Source organism: Cololabis saira, chromosome 20 (genome assembly GCF_033807715.1).
Source record: "Cololabis saira isolate AMF1-May2022 chromosome 20, fColSai1.1, whole genome shotgun sequence".
Classification (NCBI taxonomy): Eukaryota; Metazoa; Chordata; class Actinopteri; order Beloniformes; family Belonidae; genus Cololabis; species Cololabis saira.
This window is the reverse complement of record NC_084606.1, coordinates 25,392,453-25,403,876: the sequence shown is the minus strand read 5'-3', so window position 1 is coordinate 25,403,876 and position 11,424 is coordinate 25,392,453. Positions and strand designations below refer to the sequence as shown.

The following is an 11,424-nucleotide window of genomic DNA, read 5'->3' as shown; positions in this document are numbered from 1 at the left end:
CAGGCATCAAGATTTACTTTCCTCACATTATTTATTAACTAAAAAATTGACTTTTTGTGCTGTCAGGTGTATAAACGACGATATAGACCATTGCAACTCGAAGGGTTTGGAGGTAAGGCGTTAGCAGCTAGCTTCCCCCCAGTTAAAGGTCCCAGCCGGGGCTAACCAGAGGACACCAGGTGGACCGTCTCCGGCTCATCAGCCTCCACTCAACAAGCCACACAGCCAAAGGAGAAGCACATGGAGCCAACTGTAAAATCAGTTACAGTTACACACGGTAATCAGCCGTGGGCCCGTGAGACGGCACATGTTTAAGGTTTGGTTCTGACTGCAAACACGGCGATGGAAGATCTCAACGGGCATCGGGTCGGATTGGGGTGTAAACAGCGAGCGGGTCGATGACGCGCTGAGGGACCTGGAGGAGCATCCTGAACATCAACCTGGAGGCCAGTGAAGTGATGTGTTCAAGTCTGCACGTTTATGTGACGCTCGAAACAATCCAGGCTGACGCAAATGCAGAACTAATCAAATAAATAATTACTAGAAGCTGGATTCAAAAGTGATTCAATCTGAACAGATGTTGAAATATGTCAAATATCTCAAATCCAGAGGGTGAAATTGTACAAAGCAATAAAAGTGTCATATGGGTTTTTTTATTTGTGCACAGGCGTTTCTGAGAGTTTGTTGGAGATACAAAAGTACAACTTTCCTTTTATTTCTAAGTGACATCCAGCTGTTAATTATGTTATTTTCAAAATTAAGCTCAGTCTCAGTAAAATAAATCCAGTATTGCTCATTTGTTATCCCTTTTAACACGTGGACTTGTTGTGCAGCTGACTGGATTAACTGCAACAATTATAATATTAAAAAAAAAAAAAAAAAAAACAAAGCTATAAACCATTTTCGTCCCAAACACTACAACTGCATTAAACTTTATTGTACCTTTACTATAAATTCTCCACGTGTTATAATTACTGCAGTAAAAAGAGAGGAGGAGAAGGAGGAAGGAGGAGATTTAAGCAGAAGGTATGCGGAAACGTTGGAGCAACAGGAAACATTTGTTGGAAACGGAGTTATAAAGGGGAACCGCGAGTTTAGATGAGTTTACCGTGAACTACGGGACGTGCTCGCGTCTCCTCTGCAGCTGGACCGGGCTGGACGTCCCGGCCCCCGAGTCCCGGCCCCCGTCCACGTCACCCCGGCACGTCCCGGCTCCTTCCAGAATGTTCCGGGGAGCGGGATGGAGGGATGAACACGGGGGAAATGGAGGAAAAAACAGTTAAGAAAACCAACGAATGGTGGAAAAATAAGCAGGACGTTTGGGAGGGCTGTTTCTAACTTTTGGAGGGTCCTATGGGATATGTAGTTTGGAGGGAGGGGGGCCGTTTTGTGTGATGGGTAAAGTAAAACAGTATATAGGCCTATGTGGGTGTATGTATGTAGGCTATGTAAATATATATATATATATATATATATATATATACACACACACACATAAAAGTACAATATGTGGACATATGGATAAGATAAGATATCCTTTATTTTGTCCCTCAGTGGGGAAACTTATTTTTGTTGTCAGCAGCACACTTAGCACACACATGCAGGGGAGGGGTAAAAAGACTGAAAAGTCAGAAATAAAAAATATATAAAAAATACAAAAAATATATACAAAATAGGAGGACTAGCTTTTTCCACTTTTGGTGACAGCTAATGGGGATCCTTTTAAAAAGGATCCTTTTAAAAATAAGCAATAATAATAAATATATATACATATATATATATATATATATATATATATATATATATATATATATATATATATATATATATATATATATATATGACTATGTACATGTGATGTGTGTATATATATATATATATATATATATATATATATATGACTATATACATGTGATGTGTGTATATATATATATATATATATATATATATATATATGACTATATACATGTGATGTGTGTATATATTATATATAGAAATATATATATATATATATATATACATATACACACACACACACACACACACACATATATGTGTCCAAACTTTTGATCTGTACTGTACATACACACACATATATATATATATATATATATATATATATATATATATATATATATATACACACGTGTGTATATGTATATATATCACCTAAAGTGGATATATATATATATATATATGGATTATTATTGCTTATTATTAAAAGGATCCCCATTAGCTGTCACCAAAAGTGGAAAAAGCTAGTCTCCCTGGGTCCATATATCCACATATTGTACTTTACTTTTACTATATATATATATATGTATATATATATATATATATATATATATATATATATATATATACACACACACACATACATAATGTATGTAGTTTATTTTAGCAGCTACTAGAATTACTCGCTATTTATATGCAGCTGAACAATTTCAGAAATCGTGACTTCAGAGATAGAAAACTCAGAAATTCAAACCCTTTTGGATCACACTTTTTTATTTGAGAAATAATTTAAGTGGCTCAAACCTAAGTAGTCTATTTAAATTAACCAATTCGTGGTTACCGGTCAAAAGATGTCATTTAATTACTCCAATCCTCATAACATTGAAGCCTACTTTGGGAGGCCCCTAGTTGCTAAGGGAGTCTTTTTTTTCCCCTTTTCTTTTTTTAAACTTAACTTAAACGTTTTAAACTTATCTGGATATGAAGCTCTGTATGAAAAAAAACAACATTTAAAATCAATTACAAAATCCTTCCACTGAAGAATAATGTAAAGGTCACGTTAAGTGAGTTGTAGTTTCTGTATCCAAGTGGTTTATGTGGGCTTAATAGCTGCTTGTATTCTTTTAAAAAAGCCATAATTGCATATCGCAGAGTCCCTGCAGCCGTTCTCCGGGAGTTTGGCAGGGATTACGCGGATGCTGTGCTGGTCTTGGTGTAGATTTTAAAGCGAATAAAAATCCACCAGTTGCAGTAAATGAGGCGTTTCTCCATACATTCAAAAGGAAGCTTTGTGGGTATGTTGGGATAATAAACCCTCTATGTTCTTGGCTCAGTGGGGGTTGTAGTTCTCCGAGCCACTCAAGCGGGGTCGCTAATGGCCTTCTCATTACCTCGACTCAGTAACCCCATGAGAGGAGGTTGTGTGTTGGCCGGGGCAGTGGGGGTGGGGGCTCCCAAACTTGACACCCAGCCCTCCCATTGGGCCAGACATGGACCACAGAGCCAGTTTGGTCCAGCTGGGGTTGTTATTCTTTAAACCTGTGATTTAGTGTTAAATCTGATTACATTTCGGGGTGAAATACATTCTCACAACAGTCCCCCGTTAAGATTAAGTTCCTGAAATGAAACTTCCAGGAAACCCCCATATACACACCTAAAAATCATGCACATCCTCACTTGGAGGAAACTACGGTCTTTTGTCAAGAAAAACTGGGGCACACAATGTAAGCCTGTTTTACATCTGGCCCGATCCCCTCCGATGTCCTCATTCGGTATTCTCAATCGTGTATTCACTCTCCCTATTACTAAGTACCGACTGGAGACCAGGTAATTTGTAACACACTGCTCTGGAACAGGGATTATCTCCTATATTTAAAGATGATGAGCAGACATATAGGGTCCTCATCAATATATGCACGCACAAATACACCAAGGAGACCAGACATGGATCAGAGGAGGATATGGGGGGGGGGGGGGGGGGGTGACTTGTAGAGACCACCAATGCTCAACAATCAGACCGAACATGTCAGCCTGTAGACCCGACCAATTATTTAGCCCAGTCAAATCAATAGAGCTCTCTCTGATAGATAGCCATCAGCTGCACTATCTGGAACACATTCCCAGCAGAAGGCACGAGCCCACACAGAGCACTCCGCCTCGCTGCCACTTTCACTCTCCATCTATTTGCAAACACATGCATGTTCCTCACAGTCGCTTGGTTATCAGATTTCCGAAGATGTGACACAGAAAAAGTTATTTTTGAATGCATGATAGGGGCTTTAATCGTGATGGGGCCTTGCATCCAGGTTGAGTTTCTACAGATCACCATGATGAGCACATCGGAGACAAGGTGGGGTTTGGTGTTGTGCAGTTTCATTCAGACCCTCGGACTGGATGGACCAGGAGTCACATGACCGACCTTCCGATTTGCAGACTCTTCCTCCTGAGCTACGGCCGCCCCGCGGTTGCTTCATAAAGAGCAAGGCTTGCACTGCAGATAAATGAGCCACGGGGGAGTTGGGGAGGAATGAGAGAAGCTCTTCAGTCAGCGGATTGTCAGTCTGCACTTTCACCACGATCCGCCCGCACATCCAACCTCTTACCCTGCCTCAAAAAGTCTCACCTGCACCCCCCTACGGCTCGTCCTCACTGTTCAACGGCGAGGCCGTGCCCTGAGCCCAGTGCTGGCTTGTCCAGCTAAGATAAAAAAGACGTGCTTGATATATTAACAAAAAGGAAATGGTCTCAAATTGTGCTCCTTTGTCGCAGTTGACCCACCCCTCTAGTGCCAGTGAGCCAGTGGCTGTGGGGTATCAGTCACACAGGGACCAGAGCTCAAACATCTGCAGTTCAAAGCAAAGTCCTAATTTTAAATCTAATGTTACGCAGCTAGCAGAGTCATATTTTCATAACTTCAGATCTCGTAAAAGCTAGTTTATGGTTGGTGAAGTGGTGAAGTTCTGTCGCCCAGGAGATCTGAAGTTATGCTTTAAATGTAACTAATTAAAAGTACATTTATTTAATGATACCTTGCGAGATTGTCCACCTTAGCAACAGTAACTCAGGGGGGCGGGGCTAACTAATAGCTCAGTTGCTGCACATAGGCTGAGAAAAACTGACTGTAAAATGTGAAACATCCTACTGGCCACAAGCAGAATTACATGGAGCACAAAGTTTTTTCTACTTCGCAGCTCAACAGATTTCCTTTGGAATTATGTTTTTGAGGGATTTTAAAGTTCTGTTTTACCATAAAGAAATAATTTTGGGCATCCTTGTGTTTTTTATCCAACAGATAAAAACTGATTTGGACAAAAGCTAACAAAAACTGAGCCTTAAAGTTACGCTACTTTATTCTATTCATTTCAATAATCCCGAGCAGTAAACCACAGATTTTAACAAAGTTTTCACTTTCAGAAAATTGCATTTTGAATGACAGAGTACAATAATAATAATATTAATAATAATAATAATAATAATAATAATAATAATAATAATAATAATAATAATATTTTCCTTTATTAATCCCACAATGGGGAAATATCAGCAGCCAGCAAGTCTGGTGCTGGGTAAGCACTATATATTTTTTAAATCCTTTTTTTTTTAAATTCATACAATTTCATATAAAAACCTTCAAAACTGAACGAGGATGTTCTCTCTTTTTTCACGTGATCCCATATCTGACGTGCAATGAAATTACTGACAGAGGTAGGGTTCAAACTGACAGCCTCTCTTGATTCAGAGCCTGAGATTATAATCTCCGAGCCCGCGGAGACCCCCGTCACGAAACCTGGACGCTAACAAAAGCTCGCCCCAAAGAAATGGCAGCGACTTCACACACTCCAATGGATGGAACTGACATTTTGGCATTTGTACATGAAAGCTGAATTCTTTATGAGGTGAAATAAAACAGAGCTCGACTACTTTTCATCTCCACTTCCATGTGAGATTGAATCTTTAACAAAGCATTGCACACGATTTCATTAGCTGCATGATGAAATCTTATTTTGAAACTTAATGTCAAACTGCAGCCGTCAGATAAACGGAGGAAGGTACAGAATACGTAATGCTCCCCTCCCACCAGCGGCTGTCTCGGCCTCAGCCGCGGATTCAGGTCTATAGCAGTGAAGATTTTAATTCAGCTCACATGCTATTCGTTTATGCGGCCGTTAGCCAATGTTCTTGGCTGCCGCCGAGGTTAAACGCCTTTGGCTCAAGGGCTCGGCAGCAGAATCAGCACCTTGCAATGAAAACTGTTATGGCGAGTGCCAACTGGCCTTGAGCGATCCACTGCCCTCGTGCACTTCTCTGCTCGTCATTGGTTCACTCACAACAACACGTTCGGAATATTCTTTTATTTTTATCTCCATCCGCTCTTTCTAGAATCAGCTATTTAGCGCTACGTGAGCTCCTCTTCCTCAACTTGCCTCTCATACCGTGAAGTTAATTTCATGTTGCTCTTCCTTCTCCTCCATCCGTCCTTGCATTGAAGTCGTTCTTCCCTTTCACTTTCCTGGAACACAATTCACATTAGTGAGCGAGGATATGAAGCTTTACTATTTGAGAACTTCCCCCTCACCTCTCCTGCAGCACCTCCCTCCACCCCGCGCTCAGAGCGGGCCCTGCTCCTACTGGCTTCCCATCTTTTCTCACCTTCCTCTCCCTCTTTTTCTGTTACCGCTGCATCCAAATCCCTCCCGGTGCCCTCGCGTCTCATATGCTGGAGTCTGCACAGAACAAACAGGCCCCCATGCCGGTCACGTCTGGTCCGGCTGTCTGTCATCGGCTCTGGCCTGTTTCAAACAATATAGCGCCGGTTCAGAGCCCATCTGGTCCTGCCCATGGGAGCATATTGGTTTCCATCAAGTTTTGTTGTGGCCCTTTAAAATTGGGGCTCTAACTTAATGTCTGGCCGGGATGTGAAGCTGCAGCCACAATTTTTGAAGATATTATGCCAAAATCTCAACTTGACTGGAAGGGAAACGCATGACAGGATTGTTCAGAGTTCACAGGACTTTGACCTTTGTAGTTTTAATGACCGGTGAGCTCTAATCTCCAGGATTTAGGAGTTAAATTTGGGTCAGAATAGAGTAGTACAACGGAGTGATATTAAAGAAAAAAAGTGCTAGAGGGGGCGCGATAACGTCTTTACTGCAAACTGAAGAAAGATGTTCAAGTTTGATTCTCTTAAGATCTGAAAATCCACACTTTGGATCTGATTTGGCAAAAAGTGAGATGAGCGAGTCCCCAGATGGTAATGTTTTATTTTTGTTTTTCCTATTTCTAATGTCGGGGAAAAGCCTTTCGAAGGCAACAGGAGGTATGGATAGACAGATGGAAAGAGCCTGGAAATATGTGTACTTAATCAATGGAGGGAAGAGAGAAAGCAGAGTAGGGGCAGCAGCGTCGGGGGGGTTCGGGGTGGCCGTGTTGAACAGCGTCTAAATCACAGACACAGCTGCTGTTCATCTTGAATGTTTCCAATAAGATTCAAATGTTTTCTGAAGCCCTGTGAACGTGCACCGAGCTGCCAAGACAGAGGGGGGGGTTGGCGGTGTTTGACTTTTCTTCTGCGTGTGAAGAACTGTGCGGTCTCGTGCTTTTTTTTCTCATTAAATGCTTCTATAAATTAACTGAACTTCAGTGAAACACATCGAGGTACAAAAGCCAAGGATGCACAGCTCCGCGTGCCCACATCCGCACACACACACACACACACACACACACACACACACACACACACACACACACACACACACACACACACACACACAGCCGGGACGGCAAGTAAGTGGCTTTTAACGTGCTCCGTGAGTCACACGGCGAGGCAAATGCCAAGCAGCTACTAAAGTACACAGCTGCTTCACGGAAAGTGTTGACAGCTATCTTTATAGGAATTAAATATTGCTCTGAGCCCCACCCCGAGTAACAGCCGCACCTGTGACTCAGATCACTCAGGCTCTGACGCCGTGACGTTAAATCAACATGTCCACCTTTTTGGGCGCGTGCTAGCCTGAGCACAATGCACCTCGCATACAACCCGTCAGGAAATATGGACGAGCACCTTCAAGAGACGGATATGTTGACGCCTCCCCCCCTCCCCTCCACAAATACACTCACTCTCACAACAGCTTATATCGTCTGGCTGCGATTTTGCCAGCAGCCAGCTGGTACTGTCATGTCTGATCGGCTGGAACAGGGACAGAGACGGAGATGAGGCCGGGAGAGGAAGGAGGGAGGCAAGCTGGGAAAAAGTCTGCAGCAGAGCGCGTTAGTAAGACCCTGTCTGTCTGGATGTGTGTGTGTTGCTGATTTGGGAAAACTGTATCAAAGTCTGGCAACTCATTACTCTGTCACATTTGAGTCTGTGGGGAGAATCCGCCGTACCTCGCTCCGAAGGGTTTTTTCTGCCTGCAGTTTGTAGTTTTGCTCTGAATAACTTTATAATCTTCCTCTCACATGCACCCCAGACATCAACCGAGCCACCGATGACTGCCGACATGAAAGGACTAAAATGATCTGTAACCGTACGCTCGCACAGCAGCGGCGCATTAACGCTCAGTGGGTGGTACTCCCGACGTGCCGCTGTCACGCCATCAGCAACCAATCACGTGTCTTTGTGCTCGCTACACAAATAAAACGCCTGTTTTGAAACTGTCCCCATCTACGATTTCATTGGCAAGCGCCAAAGCTGTAGCTGCCATTTAATTGGTTGGTGCTCACAGAAGTTGAAAATCCCCAAACTTTTGAACGGACAGAACCCACAATGCAGTTCGGCCATGCCTGACGCCATCCCATTCAAAGTGAAGGGACACCAACGCGCGTGAGCTAACGGTAAAAAGCAGACACTCCCTACGTCCTTAAGAGTAGTTATAAACAAGGTTAGTGATGATCTATCACGGCTTCTGCAGCCAGATGTTTATGCTTCTGAAATATTAATCAATAGATGCAAGAGAGACACTTATTTTTGGTAGCAGCAGCAGTCTTGACATGTTCGAAAAGGAGCAGGAAGAAGTAAAAACATCTTTCAAATGGACCCTCGTTATTAGATAGCAAAAATCTTGACGTATTTAGAAGTTACACAAATTAATAGTAGGAATTCTACACAGTATAAATATATATTGTGGTACACACCGGTACCCAGGCCCCCCACACTAACACCCGAGAGCCAGCCCAGGCAACCCCCCTGCCAGCCACCGAGATATCCCCGCCCGCCCGTTTGTGCCACTTCAAAAAGGTCTATGTAACAATCCCACGACTGACCACATGGTGGCAGTATATCACAAGATAGTTTATGTGTCAGCCGCCGGAGTCGGATGCAACGAAACGCACCTCTACTGGGACAACATGGTATTACATATTTATCAGAGTTTTTCACTGTCCATAATCCCGGTAGAGTGCTGAGGTCGACAAATACACTTTTGCTGGAAGTCCCGAGGTCAAAATACAAACACTGGGGTGACCGAGCCTTCTCCGTTGCTCTCTGAAATAAGCTCCCTGCCGAGATGCAGCTTATTTCTGACCTCGGCATTTTTAAATCTAGGCTAAAAACTCACTTATTTAAGATGGATTTTAACACCCAGTAGTGTGATGACACTTTTATTTTCTTAGATTTTATTTGTTTTTATTGCTTTGTATTGTTCTTATTTCTCCTCCTTTTATCCATTACTTGCTATAAAGCACTTTTGCACACCGAAAGCCTGTTGTTAAGTGCTATATAAATAAATACATATGCCCCCATGTGATGAGACGCGGTAATGCTGCATAGAGTGCTTTAGAAAAAGTATGATTGACAAATTAAATGCAGCGCCGTACCGTAGGTAAAAACCTATACACATTATTGCACAGCCTTGCAAGGCAAAAGCTTATCTGAATATATGCCGAACAAAAAGAAGAAAAGGACTCAAGATAAAACATCCCCGTTGTCCAAGATCAGCGTTTGCTTCTCAGACCATCCTTATCTGGTAATGTGAGAGTTTAATGTTGTTTGGGGGCTTAAATGGCTGCGTACTGTTGATAGAAGCGGACAAAGACATTAACCTCTTAATGTAAAATGGAGAAAACAATGAAGGCAAATGATCCTTGAGAGTTGGTAAGAAGTGTAATTGTCATGTTTCTAACTAATTTCAAGTGTTTCTAATTTGAAGAAGACCTTGTTGCCTGCCTAATGGGGAAAAACTAATCAAACTGCCCACAGCATCCAGAGATTTCTACAAGCTGATCTGCAGATATGCCTTTCAAGCTGCCTCTTTTGTTCGGCTCTCCATAGAAAGTCAAAAAGACAAATGTCCTCTGGAATGATGTGTTACATAACAAAAGATGCCACGCCGCTGCGCAGCATTCCAGTTTTGAGGGTCAAACAATCACATGTATGCCCCCTTTCAGGAGTGGAATTTTCTCAGACTTTCACCATTTTTCTGCCTCATTTCCAGTCCTGGCGTCCCGAGGCAAAAAGGTGAAACACAAAAACATCCCAACTTTTGCCTCTTTTGCAGCTCTGTGAGATGATGCTGATGTCTAGTAGGTCAAACGTTCAGACTGGGAGACTGTAGCTGAATTCCCTTGTCCATCCGCCCATCTACCCAGCTTTTCTCCCTGCACACCAACTAGTGTTTGGCAGTAAAACTAACTCATAGGGTTTGATCATGTCACATGTATGAATTTTTTAAATGAACCTGGGACAATAATGGGTTTGACGTCAGACAACCAAACCGACTCCTTTAAGCTCCCATACGTCAACATACCAATACGAATGCATCAGTGAATTTGTTTTTTCTTTTCATTTCATACTTGTCCTATTTTAAAGTTGTCGCTGGGATGTTTGGTGATGAGCCGGAAGAATCCGCCGAAACCTATGAGAGTTCTTTGTCTGAAACTCATAAAAAAAGATGATCATATTAGCATTTTATAACCAGGTTTTGTAACTCACTAGTCTTTCAAAATGAGTGACCTGCAGGATTAAGCATTTGTGCTGCAAATGAATGCTTTTAAAGTTGTATAGTTGAGTAATTTGAAGCTTATGGCTGCACAGCAAACTTTTTACGGCCGCTCTTTAAATTATATCACCACCGCCATTACCATTCTCTTACACCGAGAAAGCCTGCTGTATATATATATATATATATATATATATTCCACACTCCTTGCTGTTGTGATGTTATTTCTGTCATACAGACGTGTTCACTTTAGCACAACCCGCAGAAAGCAGTGACATTTGGACGGGCTATTGTGAAGTCTTCACAATTACCTCCCGCTGAGGGCCTCGAAGATTAAGATCCATGCAGAATACCAGCGCCGGTTGCATGTTTTATTCACACGCTCCTTCTTGCATTACCATGCATATTTATGGAGATAACAGCATTTACATGTGCACGGACACCCCTGAGCACGTGCACACACATACACTGATCTGCACGCAGAAGTTCAGCCGATCCCTACAGGCTCAAGCTGTCACTTTAGTCCTGAACATGTGTATCCCATGGAGCACACATAGATTCCTGTGTGTTCGTGTGTGTGTGTGTGTGTGTGTTTGAGATTGACTGATTGAGGATAGCTGGAGGGCAGGTGGGCATTGAGTCATTTGGGGGTGTTGGGAGGTAGATGGATGGAAGGGAAATGGGGGGAAAGTTTTCAGGGCAGGGGAGGGGTGAAAGAGATGAAGTCAGGTAGAGGTAGACTGATGATCAGGCCACC

General features: G+C 42.6%; 1 protein-coding gene and 1 long non-coding RNA gene across 2 annotated transcripts in view; both read right to left on the bottom strand.

Annotated features, from left to right (window-relative positions):
* serpinh2 (serine (or cysteine) peptidase inhibitor, clade H, member 2) overlaps positions 1–1,217 on the bottom strand; it is a 27,122-nt gene extending 25,905 nt beyond the window's left edge. The window contains 1 exon segment of the mRNA XM_061710414.1: positions 1,109–1,217. The gene's annotated coding sequence lies outside the window, so the exon portion shown is untranslated.
* Positions 1–11,424, bottom strand: part of LOC133420855 (uncharacterized) — a 211,858-nt gene that overhangs the window by 178,320 nt on the left and 22,114 nt on the right. The window lies entirely within an intron of this gene.